General features: G+C 39.0%; 1 protein-coding gene and 1 long non-coding RNA gene across 4 annotated transcripts in view; both read left to right on the forward strand.

Annotated features, from left to right (window-relative positions):
- Positions 1-16355, forward strand: part of MSRA (methionine sulfoxide reductase A) — a 377340-nt gene that overhangs the window by 34489 nt on the left and 326496 nt on the right. The window lies entirely within an intron of this gene.
- LOC309664107 overlaps positions 648-16355 on the forward strand; it is a 61839-nt gene continuing 46131 nt past the window's right edge. Inside the window, exons 1-3 of one of the 2 annotated variants that reach the window (XR_014265619.1) lie at positions 648-2408; positions 2607-2681; positions 3723-9377. This is a non-coding gene — a long non-coding RNA (uncharacterized lncRNA). Of the gene's footprint in view, positions 2409-2606; positions 2682-3722; positions 9378-16355 lie in introns of those variants that run through there. The other variant, XR_014265618.1, reaches the window with a different exon arrangement.

The raw sequence follows: 16355 nt of genomic DNA on the forward strand, positions 1-16355 counted from the left end.
ATGTGGATTTGAGTTGCTGTCTAATCTCCTTTCTTTGCAGCCTGAAGGAAAAGTTCCTTTAGTATTTCTTGTAGGGCAGATCTGCTGGTGATAAACCCTGTTTTTGTTTATCCGGGAATGTCTTTTAATGTCTCCTTGATTTTTGAAGGAGAGTTTTGCTGACAGAATTCTTGGTGGATGGTTTTTTTCCTTTCAGCACTTTGAATGTGCCATCCCACTGCCTTCTGGCCTCCATGGTTTTCAGTGAGCAGTCAGCTGTTACTCTTATGGAGGCTTCCTTGTACTTGAGTCACTTCTAGCTGCTTTCAAGATTCTCTCTTTGTCTTTAGCTTTCAACAGTTTGATTAGAAATTGCAAATCCACCGTTACCCTGCCCATCAGTCCCTATCTGAAAGGATAGTATGGAACACTTTATCGTTAGTACTTTAATCTGACCCTTATGATATCTCTGTAGCATTTCTCTCATCTATCAACTTTATGATTTAGTAGCATGTGGTTTTGTATTTCATTATTATATTTCATAGTTTTATAGAACTTCAGAGTGATATTTATGTGACTGATCCCCATAATTCATTCACCTAACAGATTTGTTGAGCCCCTGAATAGGAAAGGCTCCACGCAAGACTTTCAGTTTTCTTAGGTAAGTGACAAATGGTCCTGCCTGTGAGGATGACACATTTGGTTGGTAGAGGACACATACTCAACAAATTATTATACAGTTAGCATGAAGGTGTACTGAGTATAAACAGAGTGTTTTGGGAGCGCAGAGGAGGAAATTACTGATTTTTATATTTGATAGAAGAGCAAACTAAGGATTATATAGATCAAGCAATTTAAGACCTTGAGGTTACGTAAGTTAGAAGGACTGAGCCAAGGACTAGAACCTACTATTCTGGGTTCTTCCTATGAAACCATGTATAGAGTTTGGCTATTCTGTATTTTCAAGCATCAGAGGTAAAAATGATTTCTTAAGTGAAATATCAGAAAATGATTTGGTAGATGTCAATGCTGTTGGTGCCTGGATTTGGATACCATACCCAAGTTTCCAGTTTTCAAATATATTATTTGATCCACAAAGGACAGGTACATGTGTGAAGCACAGACCGGCTGTTTTGCTTCAAAAGATGTGCATGCTACAAATAAAAATAAACAGTATTTACTTATACTTATTAATTGTACAAGTATGAATTTAGTTAACAAGTGGCTGTGTTGAAACTTGATTTCAAAATATGAAAAGATGCTTAATTTTACTCAGTCCACTCTTTTTTTCCCTTTTAATTGTGTTTTGAAAAGAATTCTTTCCCCCCTTCATGTCCAGTAAAATTTTGGATAAGTACAGTTTATATTAGACTTTCCTTGAGCATAGGAATTGCTGATCAGTCAGAACTCTGCTCTTTTCCCTTAGGATAAAGCATGACTTATTTGGGCATACAGTTTTAATTTCAGTCTGCATGCCTCCTTTTCTGTTCTCCCATGATTCTTTGCCGCAGGGCAAGGGAAAGCAATCCTTATAAAAAGAAATACAGTATGTGGTGCTTATTAAAGTTACATACATCTCTTCTCACAGGAGAATTTTAATTTACTGCAGGTTGTGCATATGTCGCATATGGACATTTCTAGGGAACAGATTCCTTATCGCTGAACAGCGAATGGCTTCTAGTACTCCATTATTGCTCCGGGAACATGTTAGTAATGATGATGAAAGGTAGGCTACCATGAAATCCGTAAGGTGATTTGGCAGAAGTCGATGCTGTTGGTGCCAGGATTTGGGTACCGTACCACAGTTTCCTGTTTTCAGATGTATTAATCGATCCGCAAAGGACATCTTTTGGAGACAAGAATTCCGACAGGCTGGCACAGGCTGGACCTCCGCCAAGACTGCTCGGAAGGTTGCCATACTGGGAGCAAAAGAGTGAGAGGGAGAAAGAGAGAGAGGGAAGGGGGAGAGAGGCAGAGGGAGAGCTGAGGAAAGAAAAAAGGCAAGACTTGGCACAGCACAGTCAAATCAGCTTCTTTTGTCTGCTTTCTCGGCTTGAGCTTCAGGAAAGAAAACCGTCCTGGGGTACAGAAAACTCAGAACTTTTGGGTGTTCAAACTTAGAAGGCTTTTTAAGTCTCTTGGGCTATTTGAAAGTGTTGGCACATACAATGACGTTTAGTCACCAGTATTAAGGGAAATAAAAGCCTTTTTCAAAATGAAGCTTCCACAGTGTCCATGCATTTGGGAAATACTGTATTTGATTTTTTGGCATGTATGATTATACTATGAGAGACAGGATTGACAATATAGAAGATGGCAAAGGCAAATTTCTAATTAGAGAGACTTAATTTTCTACAAAATAAACTTTGTTCATCAGTACAAACCTGCTTTCAAATCCAATCAGACCTCCTTCGGAATGTGTTCAGAACGTAAGTTTTTAGATTTTATTTTATTTCATTTTTTCCCATTTGTAGACATTCACTTTTTAAGGACCCTTTCTAAGATTTTATCAACACAGCCAGGAAGTCAGAGTCAAAGTTGTTTTATCCATGTGTTTAAGAAAACGTTTTCTTAAAGCAACAGCTTTTATTTCTGCTGCTTCATGCTGTCCTAACTACATCCCCCAGCAATGAGTGACAACACCGAAGACCAGAAAGGCAAGCTGAAGACACCAGACTTCGCTTGAAGGGCAAACAAGAAATGTGAGCTTGGTCATTATTTTTGTGTGTGTCTTTGCTCTGAACCAGTTTTTGGAGGTGGGTGGGGAGGTGGGTGGGGAGGTGTATGTGTCTAAAAGATGTGTGCGATTAGGGAATTCTCATTGTGAGAAGGAAATGATAAAAGGTAATTTTTATGATGTTGGCAGAAATGGCTGGGAATGGCAGAGAATAGCAATTTAAATCTTTGGGATAAGAAGTAGTGAGCTGTGTTTGAAATACTTGGAGAAAAATTCTATTGTTTTTAGCTGATTACATTGTGTAATTAAACGATGACTATAGCCTGCCTCTCTCAAAATGTTTTAAGTAGAAGGAAAATCTAGAAAGTTCATCAATTTTCTTTTCAATACTACCTGGTGTTTTACTTAGGTATATGCCTGATATCTAATTTCTCAACAATAAATACTTCCTATTAGGCCTGGTTATGGTTGGATTGTGATAGTTCTGCTCTTAAAAATCAGCATTATTATAGGAGAGGTTCACTGTAAGGCACGTACTTTTGTCGACCACCCTCATTGTCAGTGAGGATTCTGTTTCTAAAGAAGAGAGTTTGAGTGGTAGGATTAGGTTCTGACTTCCTGTAATAATATATTTTCTTTTACATTTTATATACTAAAAGAATACAGGAAGTTCATATATATTCACATAAGCACTAATCATTTTGGGCAGTATAAAAGACTGCTTCAGGATCCATGCTTTTGTTTTGAGTATGTAATCATGGATCTGTGAATCCTTTGAGAAAAGAATTTATTTTGTTGTTTATAGCTTGATATTACTGTACGCCTTAGACAGTGAATTGTTTTAAATGGTTTTTATGCTATTTTCATGACAACATCAGCAGTTCTGAGGATGGCATTTAGTATATAAATACGATTTAAAAATATGTGAAATTCATTACAGGTGTTTGCATAGTCCAGCTTAAGTAGTTCCTTCAACTTTTTTACTAATCAACATTTTGATCTTCATTTTATTGAAATCACTCGATGTTCATGTGGGTTGCCAAAATGACAACCTTTGTTTTCTAAGCTTCTTTATACACCACCTCGCTGATGCTCTAAAATGGACGCCAAGACATAAAAGACATGCTGATAGGCACTGGAAGGGATGTTTGCGTGGCTACGGTCTTCCCTTTTGAACTGATCACAGGATCATTCACGCCTACACTAAAAACCAACGATATAGGAAACAAAAGGAAAGTTCAGTAAATAAGTTTAAATTAGAGCTACATTTTAATACAGACCGTCTTATTACCGATTTATATTTACTTTCATTTACTTCTTAAACGTTTGACATAACCCCTGGTCATTTAGGTTTGCTAAATGTATAACTTCTTTTGTTTATTTAAGACTATTTTCCCTTTAAGGTAAAAGAATTATTTGTTAGAAGTTATTTCATAACTTCTTTACAGCGAACTCAGTAAGAACAAACTTATATCCAGACTATTTTATGTCCAGCTATTTTCTAACAGTATAATTAAAAATTAGTGACTTGAAAAACAAAGATATCAGAACATACCTTAAAAATAATAAATTTTTCGCTACTCGTAAAGTTACATGTTATAGTGTTTATTAGACTTAAGATTTGATAATAAATATTAGCTGTTATACCCAGTAAAGTTTCTTACTAATATATTCTCTGTGGCCTACTTGTTACATATCTTAAAGTGAAAAAAATCCTGTATTACGATGCTCCGTGTTAATTGGATATAATAGAGACTCTTTGTATAACCTTTTTTCAAAGGTGTGTTTAAGAAGTGGTGTTGATTACATTGTCAACACGTGCATTTAAAGTTTAATGTAATGTATTCTTCTTTACATTTAGACCTTTCATTTTACAAACACATTGACATTTAGGTTATAAATTATTTCCAGATTAGTATTAATATTTCAAATCTTATTTTAAAGTGTGTAAATACTAGTGATATGATTGTAAGTGAACTCTATCTCAGCGTTTATTTGTTGTAGTTTGTATTATATCATATTTTGAAGTAGAATTATTAAGACAGAAACAGATTAATATTTAACTGCTTCTTGATGCCTATTATTAAGTCCCATTTAGATATACCTGAACATACAAGTGCATAATGCTGTAAACTAATGCAAACCTCTCAGGGGGCTTTAGTCCAGCATTTTATAATTATTCACTCATTTATTTATTTATTGAACAAATGTTTATTGAGTACCCACTCAAGTATGCTAATATTTTATTGATTTTGGGTAACAGGGAAGGAAGCCACATACACGGTTGGAAGAGAGAATGGATTTCAAATAGAACCACAAAAGCCTAGGGAGAAAAGAGCACTGCTGTAATGAGATTTATTTCAATAGGTTAAAGTATGTTAACTTTTGTCGTACAATATACGTATTGTAGTGTTTGTTTTAAAACAAGCAGGAGATTAGTGGTAGGTAGTCAGTACAGCTGTGAGAATTCTGTTTTACCATTATTTAGGTTTTTGCACCTTATTGACCAGAAACCTTCAGTTGTTCAAGTCTTTGATGGACATGTAAAATAAGCAATTCAAATGTTGAGAGGAAGAAATTAAATAGGGAAGGTTGAACCACCGGTCACATGCTAGAATTTTATATATGTCCAAACAGGTGTCTTTGAACCTTTGAAGATGTAGCTACAACGTAAATAATAGTCGCTTCTTTATGAGGGATTTTTTTCCCTTTCCTTTGTTTTCTTTTGTGAGAAAGAGGAAGAAGAGGAGGCCAACCCCACATCCGTAAGCCAGCATGGTCCTTAGAAAGTAAGTTTGCTAGAGGGCGGTGTACTTTAAATGGACCAATCAGTTCACGTTCTGTGTTCTCTAGTGTTTCGTTTTGTTTCAGTTTTTTCCTAAGCTTTGGTCACTAACATAAAGACTCATAGGCATAAAACATCTGGTGACTCTAGACATAGGGGAATATTTAACTTAGTGGCCTAACTTTATGCCACGCAGTTGGTCTCCAGTATAAAGAGAAGGTATAGGTTCATATTCTGAAGAGGAGATAAAAGTCCCACGAGCCAGGGAGCTGAGCTTGGAGGCGTCTGTGGTGGCCACGACCTGTGTCAGGGCTGGTGGCCGATGGAATGGAGATGAGAAATGTTTCAGCTGCAGGTGTGCGCTGCTGAAGTCATTCCGCGAGTGTTCCCAAAGGCGCTCTGAGCCGGGCACCACGTGGGATGTAGGGGATACAAAGATAGACTCTCTGCCCATAAGGGATTCATGGTCTAGTTGTGGGGAGGGGGAAGATCAGAATAACTGACAATGTATAGCCCTTCACAGTTTACCAAAGGCTCTCACCCATTATCTCGTTTAATGCTGGCAACAATGCCTGGCACACGAGCCGGTACGTAATGGCCGCCCCAGAAGGATTCATGGAAGGAATAAGCCAGGTTGTGAACCAGTTAATTGTCTTCTTGAATCTTATTTGATTAAGAGAATTTTTCCCCTTCATGCTTTTATCTTGAGTCTGTGTTGCTGGTTACAGGTTTAGTGGGGTGAAGTGTAGGGCTGCATTCTTCGTGACCAAATTAGAATCCCCGTGTTTGCCGCTGCAGACAATACAGAACAAGGACTTGACTGGTCACAGCGGCCCTGACCAGTCCTTCCGACCAGCCCTTCCCTCCGCCAGCCCTCCATCGTCTCTCACGCTCCCGCTCCTAGTTTCCCTGAAGCTCCCAGAACCGTAACTTAGGCCTGGGTGGAGTGGCCTCAGCATGGAACAGACCAGCGTGAGTGTGGGAAGAAGGCTGGGGGCACTGCTGAGTGGCTGGCTTCAGTCCTGTCACTAACGTTACTAGGCGAGTGAGGGTGGATGTGGGGTCTTGGGGTTAGACTGGAATATCAGGAACAGCCAGCTTCGAGGGTGTGTGAGACATGATGAAGGGTTGCTGAGGCCAGTTCATGTTGAACAGCATCTTTCCAGGTCTTTCTCCAGGGGTGTTTTGAGGCCCAGGAGAGGGAGGGGCAGGTCAGGACCATTGTGAACAAGTGTGTACTGCAGGGGTGCGCCCTGTGCCTTGGTCGGCTAGAGGAAGGTACTAAGTCACTGCAGGTGTGAGCAGTAGCCCTGGAGAGAATGGGCATGGGTTGAGTCCAAGCTTGGAGTTGGAATAGCAGGAATGGTAGAAGGTCTGAGGGTTTGGGGTGGGGAGGGCAGCGTTCCAGCATTTGATGTTGGGGTCCAGCTGGGGTAGGAGATGTGATTGGAAGAGCTCCAGAGAACATGGTGAAATAGGGAGAGGTGAGTATATAGAAATTCTGGTAAAGTGAAAGAAAAGGTTCAGAGAATACTGAAGTTAGTAGTTTATTCTGCAACCCAACAGGTTGTGACCAATAATAATAATACCAACTGCAGATCCTCTCTTAGTTTGGTCATTGGTTGTGTTAAGGTTATTTTATTTCTTTAAAAGAAAGGGTAGAGAAGGAAAAAGTTTACCTGTTTGTGTTCTGTATTCCACAAGGTTATAAGAATTTAAATTCTCTCTTCTATTTTACAGTTACGAATCTCTTGGTCCTGTATAATCAGAATACCCCTAATGTGTGGATCTTGACATTTTATGGAAAATATTTTGGTATTATAGTTCGGCTTTTGAGGAATTAGCCCCTCTGTAGTGATGCCATCCTTTTCATCCCATATGTCAAAACCATTTATATCTCTTTTTTCATTAGACACTGTAAGTGATTTTCCCCTACTTGAGAAGATCAAATTGTTCTCAGACTCAGGACTGCTTTTTCCTGGTGCCTTTGAAACAGTCCTTTACCATCATGGGTTAGAGGGAATGGGGTTCAGAGTCTCACCAGCCTCAGGTTGAATTTTGACTCCATTTTATACTTGTTGAACTTTGGTCAAGGTATATAAATTCAGCTTCTTCATGTATAAAACAGGGATCATGCTACCTTCCTCAAAGGCTGTTGGGAGGAGAGATAAGGAAATATATGCAAAGCTCTTAGTGTAATGTCTGGTACATAGTAAGTACTCAGTAAATGCTAGATATTGTTATTTTTAAAAATTGTGGTAAAAATACGTAACATAAAATTTACCATCTTAACTATCTTTAAGTGTTCAGTTTGGTGGCATTAAGTATATTCATTTGTTTTTTTTTTGTGCTGTCACCACCATAATCCATCCACAGAAATATTTTCCTCTTACAAAACTGATACTCTGTACCTATTAAACAACAACTTCCTGTTCTCCCTCCTCCTAGGTCCCTGGCAACCCCCATTTTACTTTCTGTCTCTATGAATTTGACTTCTTTAGGTACTGCATGTAAGTGGTATCATACTGCATTTGTGACTGGATAGTTCACTTAGCATAATGTCCTCAAGGTTCATTCATGCTGTGGCACGTGTCAGAATGTCCTTCCTTTTTAAGGCTGAATAATATTCCATTGTATGTATATACCACATTCTGTTTACCTGTTCGTTTGTCGATGGGCACTTGGGTTGTTTCCACCTTTGGCTATCATGAATAGTGCTGCTTTGAGTGTGGGTGTACGGATATCTGTATGAGTCTGTGCTGTCAGTTCTTTTGGGTATATACCCAGAAGTGGAATTGCTGGGTCAATAGGCAGTATTAGTCCTCACAGCAGGTTATGCTTTTGAAAAGCGTATTGTAAACTGAAATGCTGTAAGTTGAATTAGAATTTCCAGCATAGATAATGGTAAAATATTAGACTTGACTTAAGAGCTCACGACGTCTAGCTTTTTGTGGAAATAACCCAAACGTCACATTCATCATCTGTAAATTATTTTGTAGTATGGAGTTTTGCATGGTGCGTTAATCAGGACAATACTCTAATGACTCACATAAAATAGTATTTGTACATTATCATGGAATAAAAAGTCATATTTCATTTTTAACACAAAGTATTAACATTACCATTAATGCATTCTTACCATTTCTTTTTTTTTTTTATCGAAGTATAGTTGATTTACAATGTTGTGTTAGTTTTTGGTGTACAGCAAAGTGATTCAGTTATATCTGTATATATCTATTCTTTTTCAGATTATTTTCCATTATAGGTTATTACAAGATATTGAATATCGTTCCCTGTGCTATACAGTAGGACCTTGTTGTTGCATTCTTACCATTTCTTTTTAGAGATCTTTCTTTAGCCATTCTTTTAGGACAAGTCTGCTGGAAACAAGTCTCTTGGTTTTCCTTCATCTGAGAATGTCTTATGTCCCTTTTTTCCTGAAGGATATTTTTGCTGGATATAGAATTCTGGGCTAATAGCTTTTTTTTTTTCCCCCCAGCACTTGAAAAATGTTGTGCCACTTCCTTCTGCTTCTGTGGTTTCTGATGAGAAACTGCTGTCATTCCAGTTGTTTTCCCTTCTAGGTAAAATGTTTCCCTCTTCCTACTTTCACAATCTTTCGCTTTGTTTCTGATTTTCAAAGAGTTTGATTATGATGTGTCTTGGCATGGATTTCTTTGGATTTATCCCACGGTTCACTCAGCTTCTTGAATATGTAGGTTTATGTCTTTTGCCAAATTTTTAAGGTTTTCAGCCATAATTTCTTTTGAGTCCATTTTTAGGCCTGCCTTCTTTCTCCTTTCCTTCCTGGACTTGGATGATATGAATGATAGATTTTTTTGGTTATGGTCCTACAGGTGCTTGACACTGATCATTTTTTTTTTTTCAGTCTGTTCTTTCTTTATTGTTCATATTGGGTAATTTCTATTGTTCCTATCTTCAGGTTCACTGATTCTTTCCTCTGTCACTCTCATTCTGTGATTGAGCCTATCTAGTGAGTTTTAATTTGTATTTTATCTGCCATTTCTTCGCTGAGACTTTCTATTTTTTCATTTGTTTAATGTGCTTGTTGAAACAGTTTTATGATAGCTGCTTTAAAATCCTTGTCGGATAATTCCAGCATCTGTGTCATTTTGGTGCTGGCATCAGTAATTGTCTTTTTCCCGTTTGGGTTGAGATTTTACTTGTTCTTGGTATGATGAGTGATTGTGATTATATCCTGGATGTTTGGGGTGTTACGTTATAAGACTGTGGATCTTGCTTAAGTCTTCTGTTTTAATAGAACTCCTCTGACTCTCTGGCAGCAAGGAAGAGGAGGCACTCCCTCATTACTACGAGGTTGGGGTGGAAGTCCAGGTTCCTCATTGGTCTTTATTTACAGCCTGGGTGGGAGGGGTACCGTGTTACTGCTAGGGGTGTTGAAGTTCAGGTTCCCCTAGGTGATACTATTATTTATATTGTTTTGTACTTGGTAAAATAACCTGAACAGTCCCTGAGCTGTGTATTCCTTAAATTTAGCTTATATTGTTGGTGCTACTTATGTTTGATAATTTATTTAACGATATTTAAATTCTCAAATTAGGGACTAGGTCCTCTCTAATCACTAGCTTCCCTAAGATTGGTATGTGTTTACCATGAGCACACTGAATAAAAGATTTTATGTGAAGAAACAAGATTATAGTTTCCAGTTTATTAACTTTGAAAATTTATCTTTAAAAGGAGAGAAAAGCCTGCCTGTGCAAGGTTTCCATTTTTCCTATTAATAACATGCTAGATTTTATCAGACTTCTGTAACTTATTTTTAGAAGAGGTCAGTATATTAGAAATAGAATAAATGGATATGACTGGTGGCTTTAAAAATTTCAGTGGTAAAGTATTTCATTTCATTTACTAACTTAACACCTGTGGTTTCAGGTAGATAATGCAGATCTTGAGGATGATGCATTTGTCTTTAGAAAAATAGATTTTCAGGGTTCTTAATGGTCACCTGAGGTAGAGTAATGACAGTACTGAAGCCCAGGACTAGATCACTTACTAAGTAGGTGATCTTGGGAAAATCTCCAGAACTATAAAGGTTGACTTTTCTTCTCAGAAAAATGGATGTCGTAATACCTAAATCAAAAAGTTGTTAAGAATATTAAATGAGGCAATATGCCTGAAAGCAATTTAACTGATAGATATTACACAAATATGAAAGATAGTTATCTAGTCAAGCTACTTCAAGCATGTGATTGATGGGTAAAGATAATGTACCTGGTTCTGTATGATTTCTAGCTCTGTGTGCCAGTAGACCATGGGTTACACATATATTTTTAAAATGCTTTAAAAAGTTTTAATTATGAAAACCTTTCAAACACACAGTTAAGTATTTAACAAAAAGAATACCCATGCACTCATTATCCAGAACTAGCAAATGCCATATTTATTTGCTTCAGGTTCTTTTTTTTTTTAAAGAGAATGAAACATTAGGGATGTAAGTAAAACCTTATTCTCTCATCCCTGAAATGGGTGTAGAACATTTCCATGCACATTTTTGTAGTATTATTGAATACATATATACTAAATAATGTATGAGAAATATATTTATATATATATAGCCATAAACAATGTAACTTGTTTTACATAATTTAAAATGTATATAAATGATTTTATACTGTTGCTGTCCTTTTGCAAATGAAATTGGATATTTTTGAGATTTATCCATGTTGCTACTGTAGGTCTGATGCTGCAGAGTATTTCGTTTTAGTTTATCCATTCTTCTGTTGATGGACATTTAATTTTTTGCCTTGTGCTGACTGTGCTATAACCGCCAACTGGCACATGCCTTTTACACATATTTGTGATCTCTAGGGGAATTACCTAGAAATGGAGCTGAGTTGCCAAATATGTCAACTTTACTCAGCATTGCCAAGTTACTCTTCAAAGCATTCATACCAGGTAACATCCCTGCACTAGGGCATCAAAGTTCTCATATCTCTATATCGCCAATACTTGGCAGTATCAGACTTTGAAAATTTTATCAATCTAATGTACAAGAAATATTTTGCTGTTACTTTTGTTTGTGTTGCTGATTACTTATGAGATCGAGCATCTTTTTATGCTGACAGTCTAGATTTCCTTTTCTGTACATTCTCTCTTCATACCCTTTGTACATTTTTCTTTTGAGCTGTTTTATTCTTATTACTTTGTAGTCTATTTCATATACCTTTTGGGGGATACATTTTATATACCAAAGTATATACCAATCCTTTATTATATGGGTTAAAAATATCTTCTCAATGTTTGGCTTGATTTTAAATTTTCCTTATGGTGACTTTTAAAAAAATAATTAATTAATTTATTTTTGGCTGCATTGGGTCTTTGTTGCTGTGTGCGGGCTTTCTCTAGTTGCTGCGAGCAGGGCTACTGTTTCTTGCGGTGCGCAGGCTTCTCACTGCAGTGGCTTCTCTTGTTGCGGAGCACGGGCTCTAGGTGCACGGGCTTCAGTAGTTGTGGCGCACGGGCTTAGTTGCTCCGCAGCACGTGGGATCTTCCCGGACCAGGGCTCAAACCCATGTCCCCTGCATTGGCAGGCGGATTCTTAACCACTGCGCCACCAGGGAAGTCCCTATGGTGACTTTTGAAGTAAACTATTGGTATATGTTTGAAAAATTGGAATGCTTTCAGTTTTCATTTTCAAAGATGATTTTAATGATAATATTTACACCCCTTGCTTTTGGACGTGGCAGAGAGGGCTAGTGGGACGAATGTCTCTTTGAATGTTCCAGAATTTTATCCCTTTAATTAATGTTTAGAGGATAAAGTTTTTATTTGTGGTGTAGATTTTTGGTCAGTGGAAATCTTTGGGCAGATTCTCAGTTCCTCAGCTCCAGTTGTTGACTTAGTGACTGCTGGGAAGTTTTATTTTGCTGTTTGCAGAGCCTCCTAAGCCCGCCAGTAAGATGGGCACGTTCCTGTTGCATCAGCAGCATCGCCAAAGAGGAGCTCTCAGACCCTTAGAAAGAATGTTCTGTTGATCTGCTTACACTGATTTCTATACAGTGAATAATCTCGGTGCAATAAGCACTTTCTCCTTTCCCTCACCAGTCCTCTTGCTAACAAAATAACTTAATTGAGAAATTCAAACTGTTGGGGCAAGGGGGATTGAGTTGTGGCTGAGGCTCCTTGTGTATCTTTTGTGGTGCAATCAAGTAGCACTTATTCCCCAACTTTCCATAGCCACCCCGCCTAAACAAAACCCACCTAATCTCCCAAATCGCTTTGCAAAACAAAAGAACACACAGAAGGTCCAGAAACCGGGAGGACTGGGGCGGATGGTGAGTGTTGTGTGTGTGACACGCCCTCTCCTTTCCCTGCTCCTTGCGATTTACACGGAGCTGTTTGGAGATTATGTGTCTGTTTTAAAATCTGCTTGTGAAAGTGTGCTCCCAGGGCAAGCTTGGTTGTTCAGGCCACGTGGCACCGCTGTCTGTCGGATGGTGGTTCATCCATAACTGAGGGTAAAGTTCTAGGTAGAAGTTAACAGCAATACTGGACTTGCAAATCCAGACCTTAAGGCAAAGGTCCCGGCCTGGACTCTTCAGCCTTGCTTTTTTTTTTTTTTTTTTTTTCCTTCCAGTTTTATTGAGATATAATTGACACTGTATCAGTTTAAGGTGTACAGCATAATGATGTGACTTACGTACACCATGAGATGATTACCGCAGTAGGTTTAGTGAACGTCCGCAATCTCATACAGATACAACATCAAAGAGATAGAAAAAATATTTTTCCCTTGCGATAAGAAGTCTTAGGATTTACTCTCGCAACACCTTTAATGTGTGACATACAGTGGCATTAATTATATTTAGCATGTTGTACATCACATCCCCAGTACTTACTTATAACTGGAAGTTTGTGCCTTTTGACCCCCTTCATCCTGTCCCCCTCTCCCTATCGTCCCCCCACACCCACAAATCTGATCTCTTTTTCTATGATTGATTGTTTTTGAAGTATAATTGACCTACAACACTATGTTAGTTTCTGGTGTACAACACAGTGATTCAGTATTTCTATACATTTTAAATTGATCACCACCAGACTCACCTTTCTTAAGGGCTGTGGCCACGTGCTTTGCTCAATGCATGTTTGCCTTATTACACTTGTGAGCTATTTAGTGCAGTGAATGAGCCTCCCAACAGCACAGAGGGAAGCCAGCTACATGTCCTCTCGTTGGCTAAGCTTTGACATTTCTTCCTTCTCCCACTTACTGAATTCTTCCCTGGAATCAGCATTTGACACCAGTCACCATCTCTGTGTCACTTCTCCACTGTTTAGAAGTTTGGGGAAAACTTTAATAAAGAATATGTGAAAATAACCACTATCTTTTGTTCAGTTAGAAACTTTGTTTTCTCTACATCTACAGCCTAAGTTACTGCAACGGTGTGAGACACACACACACAGTACACACAGCACACCCGTTTCAGGCGTGCAAATTGAGGCTCAGAGAGGTGAGGTGCAGTGCCTGGCCTAGTTAATGACAACACTAGTGCTCAATCAGGTCTTCTGCCTCCAAATCCCTTGTTCATTCCATTATTTGGCATTTGTTCACTCTGTGATGGGGTCACTAGGCGGAGAGTAAGCTGCTACTATTGTGGTAGCTCTTCCATATACCACTTGGGGCTGTGTACTGAGGTTAGTCCTCTGCCCTTCATTCATTCATTCATTCATTCATTCAAGCACTCAATTCATCATTCATTTAATATCTGAGTGTCTATGAGAGCTAAGCGATGAGGATACAGTAATGGATAAAACAGAAACAACACCCTCTGCCCTCATGGAGCCTGTAGTAAAGTGGTGAAGAAAGACCACAGACAAGTCAATTCAATCAAGTGTAATGATGGGTATGACAGGAGAAGAGGGTCCTGTTTAAAAAGTCTTCTTTCCCTCTTCAAATAAAGGGAGAATAATTAATATCCATGTACTTTAAAGAACATGGACCACTTCAGATGTGAGACTCTTCTGCCTTTTTAAAATATGACATCGAGTATAGAGCCATAAGATAAACAAAGACGTCAGAATTTTAGAATCCTAGAGGTCATTTAGTTTGCCTCCTTGTAGCCAAACCAATGGGAATCTCCTTTCTTAGCCTCCTGAGAAGCAGATCCTAGACTCTCTAGGCTGTAGTTTCCCATGCTAGACAGCACCTAGCACAGAGGTGAATGATGAATTATTGTGTGTGTCTCTGGCTCAGAACCTTCTCCACACTTAATCTCCATCTAGATTCCTTTTAATGCTTTGGAATCACAGATCAGTGTAGATGAGCTTTGTTTGGCTATTTCTGGGTTATGTGTTAGGAAAAGAAAAAAAAAAAAAAAAACAACCACAAAAACGCAACTTGCAGTTTAAATAAAGAAAAATGAGTTTTACTTCCAAGAGAGCTTTTGCCATTTTCTTAATGCTTATTCATCTTTGGAGAGCTCATTATTGAACAGAGCGTGACAGTAGTTTACTGAGGTGCATGTGTCGTGTCCGGGCCAGGGTATGAGTTAGAGCACTGATAAAGGCCAGAGCAGTGGGCAGAACTGTACCTGAATTACCCCCAGATAGTTGCCAAGCTATTCTGCTTTTTTAAAGACCTCCAGAGAGCATCCCTAATCGCCTCTAGTTTCCCTTTTCTGTGTTTAATAACCTTTGCTGTCAGGAACGTCTTCCTCATATTTAACGCAGTTTTCCCTTGCCACAGTTCAATCCCATTTCTCTTGGTTGTCCTTGGTGGCGAAAGAATAGCAGGTCGTTATCTTCTCCATAGTATCCTTAATGTTCTTGAAGGGCCTGGGGAAGTTTTCCCTAAGCCTGCACTTCTCCCAGTGAAATAAACATACTCCTGTTGCCCCTCCCCGACCCCCCTTCTCCGGGGTCCTATTTGGAAGTATAATCTCTGACATGTTGCTCTGAAGTATCTGGTCCAAAGAGTCACATCAGGCCTGTCTTGAGACATCCGTCGATTCCATCTTTACTCAAAGAGCAAGATCCTTGTCACCTCCTGGGCTATGCGTTCATTCGACGTGGCTGCGGTCTGTTGTCCCCCCTCCAGATGTGAGGTGTGAAGGGGGCAGAGGCTGAAGGGGACGTGACGAGGAGTTCCCCTCTCTGACTTACACCTAGAGGGAGGGACCAGAATGCTTCTTGCCCCTCCTGGTCCTTCTGATAGTCTATCGATTGACCTGCTGGTTTCTCTTTTCCACAAAAATGTTTTATTCTGATTGACATTTTGGTACATTTTGGATTTCCGTTGGCCTCATCCCAAGAACAATATGGCACATCAGTAAAGTTGGCATTATCCTGTTACCCGTGCTCTCCTCACTCTTGATTCAGTTTTATAGATGCCGCAAGGGAAGTTGGAACATAAACTTTGCTATGTAAGTGATGAGTGAAGGTGTCTTTCCCATCAGATTCTGTACAGTCCTCATGAGGGGGGATGAGATTGATTTTGTATCTCCCCAGCACGCAGCAGAAATGCCCGATGCGTTTTAAACAGACTTCGTGACTCTTGGTTGGTTGTCAAATGAGTTACTGGGAAATTGCCTTCATTTTGTGTTTTTAGGTTTCTGTCTCCTCACCTCTTCTACCTAAACATAAAAGCAGCTCCAAGCCTTAGCCCGGCTGCCGGTGCAGGCAGCCTCCCACCTCGGCTGCCAGGCGTTTAGCAGATGAAATAAAAATCTATTTATAGCTGGTCTCTGATGGATTTCCTCCCTACCTGTGGTAGTGCTCCATCAGCAGGTGTACTGAACAGATGGAGAGGGGTTTTCATTTTTTTCAGTTCAATTAGATCAACTCTCTGGGTTCAGACCAGTACACTCCCTTCCTCACTTAGTTTCTTCCTCTTGGCATTAAAATTGTTGAGCACGGCAAAACACGAATTAAGACCAG

Source organism: Balaenoptera physalus (genome assembly GCF_965194825.1).
Source record: "Balaenoptera physalus genome assembly, chromosome: 7".
Lineage (NCBI taxonomy): Eukaryota > Metazoa > Chordata > Mammalia > Artiodactyla > Balaenopteridae > Balaenoptera > Balaenoptera physalus.